The sequence below is a fragment of the Lonchura striata genome, chromosome 4 (assembly GCF_046129695.1).
Source record: "Lonchura striata isolate bLonStr1 chromosome 4, bLonStr1.mat, whole genome shotgun sequence".
NCBI lineage: Eukaryota > Metazoa > Chordata > Aves > Passeriformes > Estrildidae > Lonchura > Lonchura striata.
The window spans coordinates 20,134,972-20,156,345 of NC_134606.1; the positions used below are offsets into that span (position 1 = coordinate 20,134,972).

Here is a 21,374-nt window from a genome sequence, read left to right on the forward strand (position 1 = left end):
ACTTACATTTATTCTGGTTTTTTCTCACTTTCCCTCTTATTCTTTCCCCATAAATCTTATATTCTTAACTATGTAGTGACAGATTAAACAGGAGTTGGAAACCACCCTCCTTTTCATATATGTCCTGCTTCTTCCCTTTCATAGTTGTCCCACAGTACAGGCTGTTGATTAAAGCATTAAGTTTGGGATGAAAGTGAATCTGGGTGTCTGAATTCCCTCACTCTGAAAAGATCAGTTGTCTGTCAATAGCATATTTTGAGAGTTTTCTATCAATCCATGTAATAAATCAGTCTTCATTCAAGGAACTACATTATAAAATAATCTTCTAAAACAAAAAATATTTTTAAAGAGAACAGTCACAAATACACTTCCAAAGTTAATGTTCTCTGTTATCAGACAGAGAAGAATACAGACATAAGAATACCTCCTATACTGAGCCATTAAGAGGATTTAAACTAATGGAGATCTGAAACACTGATTAACTAAATGTGTAAGTTTGTATTCAGCTGGTAGAGCCCCAAAGTAGGTGAAAGAGTATAGGAATTAAACATTGACACTTTGGCTCCCATGCATCACTACATGGCAGAATTCTTTGCTCTGAGTTAGCTGAGTTAAGGCCGAGTTTACTTGGAAAACAAAATTCATATATGCTCTTTAGAAAACTACCTAATTTATTACACACAAAAAAATACAAATCAAAAATCCAAATCCTGTCCCTGGCCCAAGATGGCTCATTTTTCCATTCACTGCTCACAGTAAAAAATTATTTCTGAGGTAAGAGAGCTAAAGCTCCACGTATTCTGTATCCTAAACACCTAGGATATGGAATATATTTTTTGCTTCACTTAGAGATAATTGAATGCCTATAAATAACACAAAAGCTAAGACATTCTAAACAAAGCTCATTTCCTTTTAAAATTAGCTCAATAAAAATACTTAGCTTTAGAAATATGTCTAAAATCAATATAATGCAGAACAATGGGTTCACTTCAAAAACAGTAGATATAGGTTTACATTCCTCCAAAAACAGACAAAGAAGGAATGGTATCAATCTTGCTCTTTCCAGGCAAAATTAAAATGCATACAAATACAAACAAAGAAGTATATAGTGCATGTATTTACTAGACTGAAGAAAATATGTCCTCAGATGTCTTTCCTATGGATTCTCACAGACTCCACAGACAGTTTGATATCAATTTTTGTTAATTTTCTGGTTTTCTTATCAGAAAAAAGATGTCTTCATCCAGACTGTATTTGAATTTTAGGTACCACTTATTTACAAGAATGATCCACTTTGGATGTAACAGAGAATTACCATAGTAGGAATGTTCATTGAATATTTTATTATGGCTTGGCAACTTTGATTGAAAAGGCTGATAAACCTTGAAAACTGTGGGTGAGTATACAAACTGACAATTTTTGATGTCTTAGATTTTCTCAAAGTACTCATTTTCTGTCAGCCACATTGCCACAAAAATCTATTTTACTTACAAACACAGAATTAAAAACTCCCTATATGTTAGGTGATGAAGTCCAAAATTAGTCTTATTTTTCTAAAGGTGGCCAGCCAGTACCTAGTGACATTTCAAGTCTAGAATCATTCTTTCATAAGAACCATGCTCAGCAACTTTCGTAGATGTTGCAGACTGTTTGGTATATAAGCTTCTTTTTAGATGGTTATTAATCTATTTTCTTCACTTTTCCTTTCCCAGAGGAACATTCTGACTATCAGTCTTAGGCCAGTCTTATCTTAGGCCAGCAGAAACCTGAAATGAGACTACACAGCAATGTTATATAGATACTCCCAAAGAAAGCCCAGAATAAGGTGACTACATCTTGTAGTCAAGAAAATATAGTTGGGAGCATTTTTTAAAACATAAACAAAGGAGTTTTAGAAATTCCCTCAGTGGCATGAGTTCAGAAATAGAAAATATCTGACAGATATTTTAGGCCTAAGGGGAAAGGTAAGGTTTATGGAGTTACCATCAGAATATCAGGAATGTTTTTTATTTTAATATTTCTTCAAATTAACTGATTTTTGTTTCAGTCATTAAAGAAATGTAAAAGATGCAGAGCTTTCTCACACCTCATCTCCTCCCTCTCCTCTTAATTGCCAAAGGTTGCCTCAATTACTTCAGCCCTTCAATGAGTCAGTGGTGAAAATATTTGGGGAGTGTTTACAGTCATTGCACAGTGGTTTGTCTCTGTTCCTCTGTCTCACACTTTTTTTTAGTCTCATGGGGATTCTTCATGGACTGCAGGTTAAATACCTTCTTCAGTGCCTGGAAAGCCTCTTACTGTGGCTGTGGTGTTCTCTCTGCTGTTTCTCACTCTGTGTTCTTTCTGCCTGTTTGGAATTCTTTTTCCATTCTTAAATATGTTTTCCTAGAGACACCATCAGTTTAACTGATGGGCTTAGTTGTGTTCTGTGGTAGGGTCTTCAGGAATCATCAGACTGGACCCAAAATTGATCCAGAATTGATAGGGGGAGACTACTAATATCCCCTTGACTGGTTGGTGATGGTCTGCCTGAAGCACCCCAGGACATGGGTGGCCCTCTTGTCTTCCAGGGCACTGCTGACTCATGCTCAGCTTTTTGTCAATCAGGATCCCCACATCCCTTTCTGCTGCACTGCTTTCCAGCATCTCAATCCCCAGTCTGTCCATACATCCATGCTTTCCCCATCCTAGGTGCAGAATGTGGCGCTTCCTCTTGTTGAACTGCACATGGCTGGTGATTGCTCCACCCCTGATTTGTTGAGGACTCTCTGCAGGGTCTCCCTGCCTTTGAGGGAGTCAACAGCTCCTCCCAGCTTTGCATCATCTGCAAACTTGCCCAGTATCCCTCCCAGCCATGTGATGCATCAAACTCATTTATGAAGATGTTAAAGAGCACAGGGCCAAGGATGGAGCTCTGGAACCCCACTGGTGGCAGGTCACCTCTCTGATGTCACCCCATTCACTGTAACCCTTTGTGCCCAGCCTGTGAGCCAGCTGCTCACCCATCACATGATGTGTTTATCCAGCTGTGCTCGACATTTTGTTCTGAAGGATCCTATGAGAGATAAAAAGCTTTACTGAAATACAAAAAGATTATATTAGCTGGCTTCCCTTGATCATCTAGGTGGGTTAAGTCCAAGGTCACCACTTTTTATCACAAACCCTCTATAAAAAAAGTTTAAGGTAAAAGTTGAAGCTAAGAGAGTGTTCTTTCATTTCCATCTACTTTCACATTTTTAATTTTTTTGTCATATTCACTAAGTGATACCTTGTTTGAAAGTACTTTGTACTTCACTAAGTGATACCTTGTTTGAAAGTACTTTGTAGTCTTCTAGAAAGACTAATAAAATATTTTATTTCCCTTGCTTCCAGATGATCATTAACGAGCAGTAAAATAATTCAAAATACTACAGATTGGTGGAATATTTTAATCTTTTCCAAGGCAAACCGCAAGATGTAATTATTCTCTTAGCATTACAAGTGTCTGATTGCTAGCAGTTTCACATCTCTAGATGCCTGTAATTATCCACTGTAATTTGTTAGCTCATTTGATTAATTCAAAGAGACTGTATGTTTCTTCTCATACAGAGATATATGTAATGGTATGGACCTCTTACTTCACACAGTATACTAATTGCTAAATTTTGGGTTGTATAACAGTTTAACAACATTTGAAAAATTGTAAAGAGATTAACTCTCCCAGTCCAAAGACAGAATAATTACTCTTACAAATTAACTAGCCCTGTCTCCCATGAGTGAAGAATCTGTCTAATTAATGGTCAGTTCATGCATAAAAAATTACTATCAGCTGCTCAACCATTCCTTGAAGATGTTTGCAGTAACTGATAGAGTTTATCTAAACTTTAAATGGCAATGTCAGTGTGACTGTAAAATATATTGAGCATGCTATTTAATAAATACAATTTATGAAAAATACTAGATTGTAAAACAGAAGCACAGAATGTATTAGACACTAAAACAATAATCATCACATATTGTCTTTTTCTTACTGATATATTGGGTTTTTAACTTATAAAATGTCCCAATTAGATAATTTAAAAGTAAATGCAAGAAAACTTAGCAAGTAAATGCAGGTATATATGCTGTAATCAGTGCTGAATTTTTGAAAAATTAGATAGAGATACATAAAATATATTAGAGATCTAGTTACACAGAGTGCAATTTAAACAGAATTGGAACATCAAACCACAAACTGTTTTTCAAAAAGTTTGCATGCTTACATATTTATCTATCAAATAGAGTAGGTTTCCTCTTATTTGGGGAAGCTAGTCAGTGCTTTGGTGACTATTTTATCCCTACTTATTTAATAAATCAATTGTTAGAAAGCTGCATCAACTATTTGACTTTTTGTGTTATTTTTTCATTCTCCCAGCCACTTTGAATTTTCTTAGCTAGAAAATAGTCTAAAAACAAGTCTACAGAATCAAAGTCACTTTTTGTCTTCTGCTGTGGGCCAATCAGTGTTTACTTAACACAAGACAGATAAAAATGGGTGAAGTCCACTTAAAACAGGTGGTTAGACATATACTTTGAAGAGAATTCTGCTAGTAAAATTAAATTGCATCTCTTACAGTTAAGGTGTTCTAAGCTCTATAAAAGCAGAAGGTAGGTAGAGATATATACATATAGTAATTAGTTGTAATCCAAATGTGTAATGCCCTACTCAATCAACAGCAAGTTTTACTTGGTCAGATAAGTAGTGTCAATCCTATTTTATTTAATAATGTACAGAATTATGTATCAGAGATTAAAGAGAGAAAACTTTTTTTCCCTTTGCAAATGATTTTGATTTTTTTTTTTCAGGAGAGAAAATTAAAGAAATATTCAGTAGTTACTATTATTAAGAACCATTTGTTTCACTTTATGGAGACATTAGAGAGAACTAATATAATTTTTCATATGGCTTGATTCATATAACAAGAATGGTACATAAGCACACAAGCAGATATAAATATAAAAACTGTTTATTAAAAATTTAATTGCAGCTAGGTATCTAGGAAGCACGTAAAGAAAAATAAAAAATTCTCTTCTACTAGAGATGATTAGTTAAAGAAAGTACTAGGTCTTAATCATGTCACTCAAAACAAGTTAAATTCCTTCAATCATTTTTTCTGCCAATATCATGATTGCCATTACCTCTGGTATTTTCTGAGGTATATTATATTGTTTACTTACCCATGCACTGATAGAAATGTGGTTTACAGATCTATGTTAACACTGAGCTATGAAATACTCATGTGGCAAAAACCTTGAGCATTTCCTAGTGAGGAACAACTCTGTTTCTCACAGTGACTTTTTAACTTAATAGCTCAGCTAAGGATAAACAGTTATTAAACACCTGCCATAAATCTCAAATTAAGATTGCAATTAGTATTTTCAAATAAAAAAGTAGAAAAATGTGGCTTGTTGGAAATATAGATAACACCCTCTTATTTGGATAAAAGAATAATAAATAAAGTGCAAAGGGAGAAAAAACTATTATTAACCCAAATAATTTCCAGAGTGAGAAATTAATTACAAAGACATTGAGATTGGGAAACATTTACAAAGGTTGAAGTATTCATATAGTTTTCTTCTCCAAGTCAAATGAAATACACACCAATTTATCATACAAAACTTGAGGGGAAGAATATGCATTCATATTTATTCAAGTGGTTTATATGGTTAAATATGCATTGGCTAATTCTTAAAAATTCTTTTCCTTTGAGCAGACAATCCTAAAATTGAGTTAAATGGAACATTTTTGACAGTGCAAGAAACAGGCTGCTTCCTGGTATTTAAAAGACACAGAGGTGAATTTATATCCACACTACCATGAAAAACATGGGATCATTTTCTGATAGTGAGGCCAGCAAGGGAAATTTTTCTCATAGTTACTTTCAACCTTGTTACTCCAAAACAGGTATCTTCCATTTAGGGATTTTCATCTGACTTCCATTTGTTTTCAGACTGCCTAGGACTGCTACATTTTACAAAGCAAAAGTATTTTAGGGATTTTTCTAGCAATTTTAAATTATGAACAGCAGAGTTTCAGAGTCTGGAAGTGTCCCTTTAATTTACTAGGCTTTCTTTAAGTGATCTTGCTTCATTAGCTAGGAAAATCCTGTGACATGCATCAAAGTCATGAGAAGTTAGCTTTCACCTTGAGAGTGCTAAGAATTGCACAAAATTCTTGCATTCTGTTTAATTTAAGATGCAGTCTTCTTTTACTGTGAGCTCAAATACCAAATATATCTTAGATGGTTCTCTAGCTACTAGATTTCAAGGTGTGAATATAAGCCCTTTTGCAACATAGATGGACCCTGGGAAAACTATGAAACTACACTTAATGGAGAAGAATTTATATTATTGACTATCATTGAAGAAACTATACAAATATCAGGGTAAAATTAGAAACTCTCCATTAATTAAATTTACTTTGAATCTCAGATTATTTGTCTTCTTTGGAATTCAATCAGTGTGAAAATGAGTGTAAAAATGATGTGTATCATCAAAGAAGAGAAACAAATTAGAGACAATAATAAAGCTAGACTGCATCATACTGGTTGCCTATATAGGCTATATCTTCTGATAATGGCTGGTATGAAAAAGCAAATTTTGAATAGACACTGAGAATGAGACACATTTTCAACAATTTGAAAGTCATCCTAAATTCTGAAAATTGTCTTGTGATATAAAAATAGATTTCTCATTCATTCTGATTTTTTGGGGTTTATCCATAAAGCCAACTGAATATGTTATATTCACGTTGTAACTCCAGTTCAGTTTCCCCCCTCCCTCCCAGCATAAAAAACAGCCAAACAACCAACCAACCCCAGAAAAACCCCATACCACTTGTAGGAAAAATGCTTCCAGATCTAAGAATTATTGTGTTATCACCATTGCACAAAATAACCACAAACTGTAAGGTAAAACTGTTAGGTAAAACAAACAGTTAGTCTATGCAAATAAATTAGTTGCTAGGTAAGATTGCTAGTCTTTGAACTGAAGCTACATATTTTCTTTAAAGGTGCTTCTCTGTCAACACAGAATAATGAAATCTACTATTAGCATTGTTCTGAAAATCAGAACAGAGATGGAGATAACAGCATGGCTACTACAAAGGAAATTCTAGCCCCTCTAATCTACTAAAATAGTGGATGAATGGGAAATTTTCATGTAATTTTTTAGGCCTTCCAGAAATCATTGGCAAGTCCTTTGTAGAAACTTCCTACTCATGTGGAGAAAGGTAAAACACTGCAATGCATTCTAAACAGACTTATATATTGAAAATAAAGTGTAAGAATAAATTATCAGTTTTCACCATAACAGAAAAGCTAATAACTAGAATTTCCAAAATGGTGTATGAAGAATGTGGTTGTTATACTCACATACACTCAATACTGATATGAAAAAGATGATGTGGAGGAAGGTCATGATGTTTTCTAAGAACACATTATTCAGATTAGTCAAGATTGAAGAAATTGTATAAGATTTCCAGAAAAACTGAAATTTATTTCTATGATGGCAGTAGAAACCTAATCCTCATAAATGGAAGTTGCTAAAGGCATTAATAACTTGCAGTCTTGAATTAGTTTTATCCATTTAAAAAGTTAGGTTACTGTATGTTTAGGGACTACTAACTGGAAAATCCTGCTCAGTTACCATAAAATAGAAAACTGTGAAAGGAAATAATAAAATATAATTTAAAATATTGTGAGCCAAAGTATTTTCTGACATAAAATATGCTACTGTATGGCATAATACTATATATATATATATATATATATATATATATATATATACATATACATGTATTTTGTTTAATTACAAAATCTGCTTTTGTGTAGGGAGATTAATTTTTCAAGTCCTAGTATTTTCTGTGGAATAGAAAAATGAAACTTGCTAACCAAATTTAGCAAGCTATTTCTTTTACCTATTTTTAAAATTTTATCTTCCTCTTACCCACAAAAATATAATTTTAAAAAGCAGAAATTATAACAGAAATTCTGTCTTGTTCACAATATTTTATGAACTAAATTTTCTTAGTGAACAGTGAAATGATGGCAATTTATATATTTGGGGAGTTTTTTATTTCATTTATCAGTGACATCATTCTACATAAACAACCTTAGTTTTCCTTAGGCTTCTTGTTAAACTTTTTCCCTTATAGGAGGTCAAAGTCTCTTAAATCTCTTCTCATTCACAAAACATAAAATATTCCCTACTGATGTATATTTGTCTCTATCATTTCTTTATTTACAATAAAATTAATTATTTAAATAATTAAAGGATCTTTAAGAGTACAGAAAAATAAAATTCTTCCATTCATCATACACCAGAAATGAACATAGTTAAGATGAAATAGGTAAGATGAAAACTAGTTTGTGGCAGAAAAGGTAGAACAGATTCTTTTCAAGGCTTTCACAAAGCTGTGCAAATGTGTCTTCACTAGTGCTTTGTTATTGTGTGTTCTAAATGAAACACACACTGCTTTGACATCAGCCAGCCAAAAAAACAACTCATGAGACCTCTATTTTATCACTATTTTGTTTAAGAATAAAAAACTGTAGAGAAACCACCAAAAAGAACTCAATTCAGATGCAAATTCACAAGTCCAAAGATATTCTGGGGTAAGAATATAGAGGATATTTTTTCATTCCAACAGCAATCCATTTTTATTTCTCTTTTAAGTGTTAGAAGTATGATTTGGATCTGTCAGTAAAATATTATGAAAAGGAGGATGGTAAGTTATTTTAAAAATAGCAAATCAAACATCTACTAAGTAATTTTTTATTGTTGGACTGTATCTTCATTTATGTATGCACATTTATGAATTAATTTCTTTATATAGTTATATGCCAGCAGCAGTATCACAATCAGTTTTGGTTTTCCAGATGAAATATTTTTTTTCCCAAAGAAATACAGATATCAAATGCATGACAACACATGGCCTAAAGAAGCACTGTTGATAATGATTTCCCTAGAGGTGATATTATTTGCCAAAAAAAAAGATAAACCAAACTATCTATCAGATTCCAATGGGCAGAGGTCAGTGTAACATCTGCCCTATCTATTTTCAAGTTGTTTCTGAATTCATATACAGTGTTCCTCAGTCCCAAAATTTGTTTGAGCATAAAACTGCAGTACCAATGAATTGAAATCTTCACTTTTTTTTCTTTTTTAGCTGATATTGTGGTAATTTGCTTTTCAGCTGCAAAAGCAGCTTATTTAAGACTTTTTTTCCTAGCATTGTTAGAAGTGAATAAAGTGGCCAGAAACTGAGTACATTACAGTGACCTTGCTACTAGAAGTCAGCAATAATGAGCAATTTATGAAGTATGATACCTACACTCTAGTATCAAAAGTAATATTATCCAGTGGATTTTTCAATTTGTACTGCAGCTTTTTTTGCTCCTTTTTCAGTTTTACTTTGCTGGTGGCACTAGCTTTTGAGGCCACCCTAACTTTTAATCCTCTTTATAGCAGGAATCAAGTAGTACTCAGCTTGCCTGTCTACTTCATTCCATTCCTATAAGAGAACCTTTGAGAAACATAAAGAACTCTGGACTCAGCACAAGTTCCTGTCTGCAAACCTTCAGGCTGCAGCAAACTAAGTATATACCTATCTGAGTTTCATTTTTGCAGACACTGGAAGAAATTTGAGTAACTGGAACCAGAACAGAAGCTTGCTACTATAATGAAATTTATTTGATCAATTATTATATTGATAACTTGTTACTTGGTGATTTTGGTCTTCTTTCTTTCTTGCATGCTTTACCAACCTCCTAAGTGAGTTTAGAGACTGAGCCAGTTGCTGCTCATAACATGTTAAAATTTGCAAATATGTGTGGAGAAGGAAAAAAAGAGAAAATCATTATAACCAATGGGTGTTGTGAGACTTTATATATAAGAGCTAACAATACTGTGCTACTTTGAAAGGCATCACTCTTTTCAGCACATATCCAAAGCACAGACCCATAATAAATACCATGAAGAAAATTAACCCAGACAAAAACAGAAAATATGATCCACACTCCATCTTATTTTATTGTATTTGGTATTGTGTATCATATTTCATACTGTGAGCACATGTAAAGTAAAAAATTTGCTCAAGAAGACTTAAAATGGCTTTTGGGTGTTCACGTACTCTGAGTTAGATGCATGGGAGAAATACTGACAAGATATTTTCAAGAGATCAAAATGGCAGAAAGAACTTTGCTGGCAACCTTGGAAAATAGAGGATTTTGGCAGTCTTAGAGCAGCATACAATCAACATAAAACCCTTCTCAAAGGATTAACTTAGACTACCCAACTTGGCAAACTCCAGGCCCATTTGATTGTAAGTTACTCAAAAATTCCAAGAAGAGAGAATTTTATGAAAAAAAAGAGGTGATAAAGAAAGAAACTATATAGAAAAGGCCACAAATAGCTACCAACTCATGGGCTCCAGCAGTGTTCAGCAGATAGAAGTTCCAAGAGGAGGTAGTGTAAAGACATGCGCTTGCCTTGTGTTCAGCTTTAAATACCCCCAGGCTTTCCTGACCCCCATCCCTCAGGTGGAATTTCCACTCATTTGGCCACTCAGGAGCTGTGTTAAGGGTCCCAGAAGCAGCACTGCCTCTGCTGTGCCAGGGATTGACAGGCACTGCTGGGCTGGGACACAGGTTCTAGGGATGGGGGTTGCAGAGCAAGGCGCTTGCCTTGCCAGTGTAGGGCCTGACTGGCCTCTTCCCCCACACATGCACCCCAAAATATCTTGAGAGACCAATCTTTAGTCTCTCACAGCACTTGCACAGGTTGCCCAAAGAGGCTCTGGGCTCTCCATCCCTGGAGATATTCAAAAGCTGTCTCAACATGGTCCTAAGAAATCAGCTTTCAGTGATCTAACCTGAGTAGAGGGGTTGGAGGATATTACTTTCAAAGGCCCCTCCAGCCTTAACCTATGCAGTTATGGGAATGGAAAATTTGAGAACTGTACTATATACACTGCATACACACAGAAATCCTATCTCCTAAAGTTCTTCTGTTGGCATCCAGCCTATGAGTGTATTCAACTTTAGTAGCAACTTCCAAAGACTTCTGCACAGAAAATATTAGCTAAGTGGCTGTGGATTTACTTCAGCAGGCAGTTCAGTCCCACACATAGCCAGTCATTCACTGCCCCTCACTGGAAAAGTGGACAAGGGTTCAGAAACCACTTCTTGAAGGTATTTAAATGTAAAATTATAATTTTTTAAAAAAATATAGCAGTCAATTTTGCTATAAAATGAACAAGGTATATCTCACAGGTAGAGTAATTGTCAGTAACAGAAATTGAAATACCAGCAAAGTAGACAACATTTAAAGAAGACATCATTGAACAAATGATGGGGGAGGGAATTTTTTCTTTTTTTCATCCTGTTGATAAGTAAAACTAAAAGTTGCCATATATACATTATGCTAGATCTTGTCTAAAAATGTGCAGCAAATTTGAAAACCAGTGAAAATTTCTGGAGCCAAAGGATTCAATATATATATTGGTTTTATTGCTTTTACCTCTCGATTGTTGGCAAGTAAAGATGTATTCTGTTGTTGGTAGCATGGTGTAAGGAATGTTAAACATTAGAAATTAATAGAAAATGGAACTGTATCATTGCTGTATTCAGTTGTTTTCTGATTATGTAGAGTTAGATGATAATGAATTTATATTTCAAAGTAAGAAGAGGTGGTTCTATAAATCAAAGTTTTTTCATAAGCAATAATAACTAATAAAAATCTTAGGTATTATTCTATTTAAATTAATTTTACATGTTTCTCTTTATTCTTTATTTATCTATTGAGAAAAATTTTCCCTCTTTAGTAAAATTCTGATGCAATTACCGAAGAAGTTTTAGGAGAACCAAAGTCCTCAAAGGCATTTTTTTTTCCCAAATGCCAGAAGAAATAATGTTCCTTAGCATAGACATATAAATGTACAATAGATGTACTTAGGTGCAAAAATAAGGGAAGGAAGCAGTCTGCATCAGTCTCTAGAGAGAATCTAATGGTAATCAATATACTTTACCATAACAATAGTGTAGAGGAAATGCAATTATACCTACGAAGTTGTTTCTACTACATTTTGTAAAATCTTGCTATGTTACCAAAATATAATGTATATATATGTCTGTATTACAGACTTCAGTCACTTTATGTTGAGACTTCCCATCTTATAATTCAAATCTTACTCCTTATTCTAGCCATAATATGTCTATGCCTAGAATATACATATTTTTAAGATATTTGGCACTGATGATGTGAGAACTGAAATACTGGTGTTCTCACCCTGAGAAACTGAGCCATATACAAGTACATTTAAATGAAGTATATTATTCTTATTATCAAAGAATGCAGTCCTAGAAGAATTTGTGTTGGAACAATTGCTGCCATGACAACAAGAACATCATAAAGATTTTAAGCAGGACTGTTGGTACCACCTATTATTAAGGTTATCCAGTGGTTCATATTTTAAGTTAATTATAACTTTGCATATGTTAAATGGTCTGAACTCATATTTTCCATGCTAAGTGAACAACTCAGGATGAAATTATTTGCCCTTTTTTTGGCATTTCTGCTGTAAATGTTCAATCAAACATATCTGCTAGTCCCAAGAAAGTGTCTAAAGAAAATTAGGCAAAATTAAATACTGTTTCCTTGTATTAAAATTTGCAATTCTACGCATTTCAGAAAAGAGATTTTTACAAAGTCTATCAAGAATGCATCTGTTGTTATCCCATTAACATCTTCAAATCTGTTCAAGGTATATGACTGTAAAACATTTTTGCTACAGAATGGATAACAATAAGCAATACAGAACTGACCAAATCTTTCCTCAGAAAACTACTATTGCCTGGAACTCCTGATAGCCATATTGGTACTAAATTCAGGAAACTCACCTTCTTAGGTCCTTTTTTATTAGAAGGCACATGAGACTAAAACCCGAAAGGGAAAAAGTCATTAGGTGGACAGAAAGCAAAAACTTGTGATAGTAAACAGAAATGACAAGGAAATATCTGAGAATAAACAGAACAAAAGAAATTGGGATGACTGGCAAGGAGTCCATGTATTTGTATGAAGCCTAAGTGATGACAGAGAGAGCCTAGATGAAAGAATAAAGGAAATGAGTGAAATAAGATGACCTGGAGGAGAGAAATGATAGAAGGCAGAAAGGTTAATGACCAAATCATGAAAGAGAAAAAAATGTGACTCTGTACCCTTCAAATTATCTATGAAAGCCAAAGAAATTTTTGTTCACATTTTGTTGATGAAACACTTTAACACTTAGAAGACTGTGATTTCTACAGTTCTGTGATGAACTGTATTATCTGACAGTCCATTGCATGTGTATGCCATTGCATATGTTGAGAGACTGAGGCTGGGTATTAGGAAAAATTTGTTTACTGAAAGAGTGGTTAAATATTGCAAGAAATTCTCCATGGAAGTGGTGGAATCACTATCTCTGGAGTAGATGTGACACTTTATGACACACTTCAATGCACCTGATGATCTTCAAAGTCTTTTCCAATCTTAACGATTCTATGATTATATATTCTGTCTGTAAGGGATGGTAGAACAAGAGGGAAAAAGGCTACTTGTCCATATTGCTGCCTTGCTAGTTAAAAGGAATGTTTACAGTGGCAGGGAAGACTGCTACCTAAGGCTGAGCATTTGGTCAGCTTGAAAAATACCGTGTGAGGCAGGCACTGAAATGTAGCCTACAGGATAAGGGAGATTGAGACTTTGTTGGAAACAAAGGGTTTGCTGTTAGATAGAAACAAAAGCCAAACTTGTGCAAGATAATTTTTTAAAGATCTAGAGAGCATCTATGGGATTTTCTGACCCAGAGCACAGGGAGTTCTTTGATTCAAAAGCAAAGCTAGAAAAAAGGAGATAGTGCAGAAAAAGGAGAATTGTTTAAAGCCTTCTCAGGTAATATTGATGTTTGAAACAGAGAACATCTGATTTTTTATTTTTTTTTTTACAAAAAGTATTACCATGTTTTAGTTTATGTATTTTCTAAATAATCTATTTTTAAAGATTGAGAGCCTTTAATGTCTTTTGGTGTGTTCATTTAAAGAAAGGAACATGGAGAACTACTTGCCTCAAGATTCTCCTCTAGCTGAGTTTGTCCGAGTCCAGACATGCAGAAACTTTGTGATACAAAGTAGAACAGTTGAATAACATAATTTACACCTATTTTTTCATGCAGCAGGTTTTGAGTTCCTCATTTTCTGAAAGTACAATTAATGCCAAGGATGGCTGCCAGATGAACTACAGGATGCCTGCAGCTGCATTTGAAGATACTGTAGCCCAAACTGAAGGGCTAAGTACTATAAAATTAAGTTTCTATATATTCAAATCAGTCTTTGACTTGTCAGATAATGCATCTCAGTGTTCCAGTCACAAAAATGAAGATAATTCTACCTCTTCTGTTCTCCAACCCATTTTGAACATAAATTCAATACTCTGATATGAGGCAGTGAAATACCATGAAATCATGGGTTGTGTAACAGATAGAGTTAAGATTACCAAGCTTGTTAACAAACCAAATCAGAACAGGTTTTTGCTAGTGTGAAATGAATAAAACATGGCCATTACATTGAGTAACTCTTTGCTCAAAGCACTACATATGAACTCTTTCATGAAGAAGGCAAAAACACGAGAGCAGCAGAACAAGTAAAACAGGACGATTACAGAGGTCTCCTCCTTGCTAACTGATAATTTTCATCACAAGATGAAACCCACACTTTTTACATTCAAAAGGTAGCATTAGCTTTAAGTGCCAGCTACCTGAAAATTTCATCCATCAATAGGTGATAATACTCAGTCTATACTTCATGGTTACTAGTGTATAGTAATTAGAGTTGTAGCTTTAATCTTATGCTCCAGATAAACTTCATTAACAAAAGTATATTACTCCATGAATATATTTCAGAATTCCAAGGAAAGCAAAAATGTGCATTCTCTACTGTTCAGTTGATATTACATACTGACCTGGTCAAACAGAGGGGCTTTCCAGAATGGACTCAAATAAGAATCAAATGTCACTGTTGAATGGCATGGGGGGAGTGCAACACTGTCAGCAACAATTATTTATTTCTACATACAGTAAATTATGACAGCTAGCATAATTTAAGACAAAGTGAGACCTCTATGATTTCTTTTCCTTTCAATTTCTTCTGGCAGTATAATTTAGAACTAAAAAATCATTGTATTTTTTTAAAAAAACAGGTTGGGGGTGATATGTGTACCTTCATTTCATTTTTTTTTTATTTATACAAAGCGTTATATACTTTAGAGGATGATATTCTTATTGTAGTAGTTCCTTACTTTTATTTCTCTTTGATTTCCTCTAGGCAGAACTTTGTTCGTAAATATTTATCTGAATTTTAAGCAATATTCTAATACAGCTTTCAAAAAAGTTCTTTGTCACTCTTTTCATATCTTGCTCATAGTTACAATGTTCTTTCTCAAACAGTTGCAGTATGTGTAATCCTAAAATCTGCTTTAATCCCTGAAAGAAGTTTGTTGGAGCTTATCAGTGTGGATTTGGAAGAGATGTATAACCAACTCTACATATGATTAGAATCTGGATCTGTAGACTTACTAAACCACCTGACTCCCCTGTCTTCAGCAAAAAGCCTTTTCAGCACTGTGGCAGAAAATAAAGCATCAGAGCCTTAGAAAAACTTAAATCCTTCTATTTTCTGAGAAGACTGCACCATTTTCTTTACACTTGTATCTATGCTCCATGTGCCTGCTGTGGTAACCTGTCTTTTTGTCAATGAATTGTCATAATCACTCACAAGTTGTAGAGATACAGACCTTTAAAGCAGGTCACAGTACTATTAAAATAACTGACATTTTGTAGCATCTCAAACTGCTGTCAATAATGAATTACAATCAGTGCTTTCAAATATAATATAAAACTATTCTATGGATGAACATAAAATCTAGAAAATATTTTCCTTTTTAACTTCTTTATTCTGTTGTGCAACCCCAGAATAAATGTGAGAGGTACAAGATTCTCTCTGTATCTTCTTGATACAATAAATTTTTTATCCTTGTGCTTCTAGCATTCAGATTGAATCAAATTTGCAGATGACATTATTTCAAATAATGTTAAAATGCCAGTAAAAGTAGAAAAAATATTGTTACGCTATTTCAAACTTTGCAGTCACAGAAGAAAATTCTAGAGACGTGCCTTGGTAACTAATTCATTTTAGCTACTTGATATCAGTAAGGCTTTCTGCACAAAGAATAACCACATATAAATTATGTATAATTATTTTATAATAGGTACACTATGTCTATATGAAGTCCAGGTTCAGTTTGTAAATCACTGGATGTGCAGAAAATATTTTTCATGAATGCTTTTCAATCCCTAGTAATGCAATTAACTAATTACTGGGAGCACTTACTTAGAGATGTAAATATGTACTACTTTATGAAGTTAGTTTACCCTTATAAATATTAAATCAAATAAACAAAGTTCTATCTTCAGGCTAACTCCAATAGATTAAAAGAAAATTCATAGCCAATTTAGAGACCTCTTGAGCTGTTTCATTGCTTTTAGATATTTCAGGCCATAGTATTAAATATTTTTATCATAGAGTGAACAGTGGCAGAGCTAAAAATATGCAAATATTACTGACTTGTATTATGTACTTTGCCAATTTGTTTCAATATTTTGCTCCAATAACTTTCACTGAAATATTTTGAGCTACAAGTGCAAGTGACTTAAAACTCACAATGTATTGAGCAAAACCACTCAGCTCTATGTAATGCTACATTTTTTTTTCTTTACATATCTTCATAGTGTGTTTTTAGGATTAGAGTGAATTTAATATATTAGAATTTAAAAATGCAATAGTAGAAAACCTTAGGATTAAAGCTATGGAATTGAAAAAAAGATCTATTGATTGATTGACTCTGAAGAGTTGGATAGCAAATGTTTTCTGTTTTACAAAAGTTAGAATTAGGAGAGATGGAGAGATTTCAGAGGAGGAAGTTAAAACATAATTTGATTCTTTGAACAAAGATATAACAAACAAAAAGAATAAATTACTAAAAAGAATGCCAACAAAACAAAATTGACTCTATAAATTCAATAAGAAATTAATGAATGGATAAAAACCACTTTAATGCTTAAGCCCAGCACTTAAGAAACAGCCAAATTCTTTACTTTGATATGGAGACTTTCGAAGATCTTTGGAGGGCATGGTTATGTGATATATTCATCTGGAATTAAAAAGAATATGATATTTTATTATTTGCTATGAAATATAGGTTCTACTTGTAAAATGGCAACAGTAATAATTGTCAAATGCAGTAAAATGCATATGTCTTTCAAACACACATTAAAAATACCTATTGGTTCACCAAAGTACCTCCTGAACACTCTGTTCCTTGGCCTGTCAGTATTTTGTCCATGATCTTGTCCAAGATCTAATTTATTTAAATCTCCACTTTTCAGATGTAAATCATTAAGTCAAAATATATCTAGGTATTTAATATTTCATGTATTCACCCAGATATGGGAGATGCAGAGAAGCAGATCTGACAAGAGCAGTTTATTTTAGTAATATTAATAAAATTTATGTTTTAAAACATGTTTTATGTCTAATCTGCTTAGAAAATTTGAGAGTTGGCATAACAGAACTATTGGAAAAAATATTTTTAGTAAGAAGGTTATACTTGTTCATGAGTCTATACTTAAAAAATAACTTTGTAATGGTACTTTCTATATGGAAACCCACTTCCCACCTTAAAAAAAACCCCAAAAAAACCCCAAAAAACCCCACTAAAAATCCCAAAAAAAACCCCAGCCATTAAAACCATAATGATTCTGCTTACATTTTAGATGACCTGGTAGCCGCCATGCATACCAGAAGATACAAGAAAAGGTATTTTTTTATTTTATAAGGCCTTCTAAGTCTAATATAATCTCTAGAAATCTGCCAAATTTCATTACTATTTTATGTCTCTCTTTTTTCTGAAGTTTGCATGTTCAAATTTTCTGCCAAAATCAACAGAATATCTTCAGTTCCCTGACTGAGTCTCTAAAGGAAAGACTATTACAGGTACCAAGACAATGGTACTTAAAACTCCACTGTAAAGTATTAATTTATTTTAACTTTTCACCTCATTCACAGTGTACACTCTGAAGCCCCACTTTTTAAATCCTCTTACATACATCTGATGTTGCATTTATTATTTATGTAGTCAAATGCCAGTATGTGTGATGAAAACAAAAATATACTGCCCGGTCAAAGTAACAACATTCCACAAGGTATCACTTAAATGTAACACTGAGCAAAAGGATACTGGAAAGCAGAATTAACCTTGAGAAGTGTGGTTATCATTTAGTAATAAATGAACTAATAGATTAGAAGGTTTTCAGGGTTTCCAAATTTTCTGTCTCTTCCAGGTTCTTGAAACTGAATAAGCAGAGTTAGGATGTCTCTTGGCCTGTGATAAGCTAGGGATGAAGTCTGCATACCCCTTGAAAGTGAAGTTCTGAATTACTGTTTATTTAGAGATTCAAAGAGTAGCTGGGTTCACACAGTTTTATTGAAAGGACAATCCATTCTACATTTTTCTAAAGGACTGAGGGAATGAATAAACAGAATGAAAATAAGAATGTTCCTAAAGCACAACAAAGAGTTTCTGGGAAATGGAAATATTGGTATACCCATTTACAAGCTTGATTCATATTTTACAATACTAGCTTAACTTTCACCTGTATGAAATTCATTGCAGTCCTGCATCAAAAATTCATCATAAGGGACTTAGCATTTTAAGTATATACCAACTTCAAGCATATGCCGAATTTAAGTATATACCAACAAATGTGTTATAAAACTGCTCTCTAGGAAGACCTTGTGAGATGTTTCCACAATACACTTGTCAGTGATTGTTCCACTCCTATTGCTTTCTGAGCAAGTGCTGAGCTTACCAAGGACCAAAATCATAGCAAATGGAAAAAGATCATAGGACACATATGTACTAATGCAGACCTAGATATTCAGCCATGTGTCTGCAACATGTCTGCAGTTACTTTCCAGTACATCTTTCTTGCTTTCCAGAACTGCTACTTAAGTATCCTTCTTGGATAATGACAGCATATTTTTTTCTTTATTATTATTATTGCTGTTCATATTATTTCCTTCCTATAACATATATTATATTGTTTTACTTACAAAAGGAGGTGACAAAAACAGTGGAATGTCTTTTCCTCTGAGTCTGATGCAAATGATTCATTTGATCCTGTACAAAATTATCTCACCCTTCATTAATACATACTGGGTTATTCTTCGTATGAATTTTACATCCAGCAGTGTCATCATATTCCTTTGGGAAGTTATTGTTTTTCTTCTCTCACCCCTTGATTTTATACATCCTCCAGCTTTAATTTTTTAATGTTTTTTTTAGGAGAATGTTGTGTTGTATCACCAACATTCACTTTCAAGCACTTTTCTGCTTTATTAGACATTCAGCATCTGAAAAAGGGCATAGAAAATAGAAAAGTTGAAAGTTAATCCTTGCATACCATTTCATGACTTTTTCTATACCTTTCTTCATGATTAATTAATACTGAGGAGTGCTCTCAAATCAAGGGATCTCAAAAAGAGTGTTCATCTATGTATTCAGTATAAGGCAGGTATTAATTTGCTTTCTGAAGCAACCTGAATTAACTATCTATCACCAAAAAAAATATATTAGTTTCAAAATATATGCTATCAAATTAGAATTACTTGTATTGAAAGTTTTGGCTGTAAAAATCAATCTTATTGCGTCCTTTTAGGTTTATATTCATTAGAAACATGACAAAAAACAAAGTATCTTTTTTTATATCAGTTCTATTTAACAATGGAATGATAATTAAAAACATTTAGAACAGAACTAGAAGATGAACTATATTGATAAAAAAGTAAACATTAATTTATCCATAATGAAAAAAAAATGTGGCCTTGCACAAGACTGTACTGAAAAAAAAAAAAAAATATTGGACACATAGTACTCATCAATGGTAGTAAAAACAAAGTGATTTTTCTGAATCTCAAAACTATATTGACATGAATTTTTCCTGCTGATATAATAATTTGTTCATTTTTGTTTTGCCTGCTAAAGCCAAATACTTGTCTCTAAGTGTAGCCCTAGAGCAAAAAAGAATGCACAGCTCATGTAATATGGTAAGTGCTATCTCCAGTCAGAAGTTCCTCCTGTGATATTTAAGTGCCAAAAAAAGATGATCTGCAATGTGAAGACAAGTACATAGAATTACTGAGCATCTGAAACTGCCAACAGGACAAATTGTTTTTATAGTAAGTGCCTAAGAAATGCATTAGTACCACTTCCACTTGGAAGCCAAAATGAATGCACCGTAAGAGCAAAACAGCACAATCTGTTGTAAAGCAAGCCCGTGGCAGACAATGACATTGTTGGCACATGCAGCATAAAGGAGGAAATGGAGAAAAGTTGTCCTGGGTGTGGAGATAACTAATTCAGTACTATTAAAGTGAACTGCATCTGCAGTTTAGTTTAGTTTTACAAATAGATACATGCAGAGGCATGGAATCCTGCAAGCTGCACAGCAGGAGCCCAAGACTGTATATTTTGAGCTTCTACCCTTTTCCTTATGCAACGTATTTTCAAACGAATTAATGTCAGTGTACAACAAATACATTCAGCTTCACTGGATAAATACCTTTGCTTGATTGATGTCTCTGGTAATGAGTTCAGTCCAGAAATTAATAATGCCAGACAATAAGAATACCTCCTGTTTGTCTTTGGTTTATGTTTCATCTAACCTTCACAGTGATTTTATCTATGAATTATCATTCACAGTATTCCTGATATTTAAGAGTTAATTAAAAGTGAAAATTTAAGGCATTGTTTTTTTAGATAATGTTCAAATATCTTCAGTTTTAACTGTCAAAAAAAAGGCCACAGTTAAAGTGCTCTCTATTTGCTTATGTATTTTTTTGAAAAGGTCCTAGATCACTTGGATAGATATCTTTTATATAAATTCAATTATCATTGATGCTTTTTCAACTGGTTTTGCTGACAGCTAAAAAGGATGCAATATTATGTGTGTTTAGGTGTCTTCAAAACTAAGAGAGTAAGAAAATTCAAGTTCCACTCAATAGGTTTTTTCATTAAAATCTATTGAAAGATCAGTCCTTTTAGACAGTTTAATTTGTTTGTTTTCTCATTACAAGTTTATTACCCAACAGAATTTGTTAAGAATTGGAAATCAGATTATAGACTTAGTTCTCTATGACTAATAACTTTGCATTCCTGGTGAAAAAAAAATTCAAAATAATCTGGAAGAAATTTTGGTTTAATTT

At 33.4% G+C, this 21,374-nt stretch overlaps 1 long non-coding RNA gene across 2 annotated transcripts in view; it reads left to right on the forward strand.

Annotated features, from left to right (window-relative positions):
* The window catches only part of LOC110484004 (uncharacterized), a 57,094-nt gene that overhangs the window by 7,537 nt on the left and 28,183 nt on the right, over positions 1 to 21,374 (forward strand). Inside the window, exons 3-4 of one of the 2 annotated variants that reach the window (XR_002467672.2) lie at positions 1,266 to 1,396; positions 15,500 to 15,514. This is a non-coding gene — a long non-coding RNA (uncharacterized LOC110484004). Of the gene's footprint in view, positions 1 to 1,265; positions 1,397 to 15,499; positions 15,515 to 21,374 lie in introns of those variants that run through there. The other variant, XR_013339879.1, reaches the window with a different exon arrangement.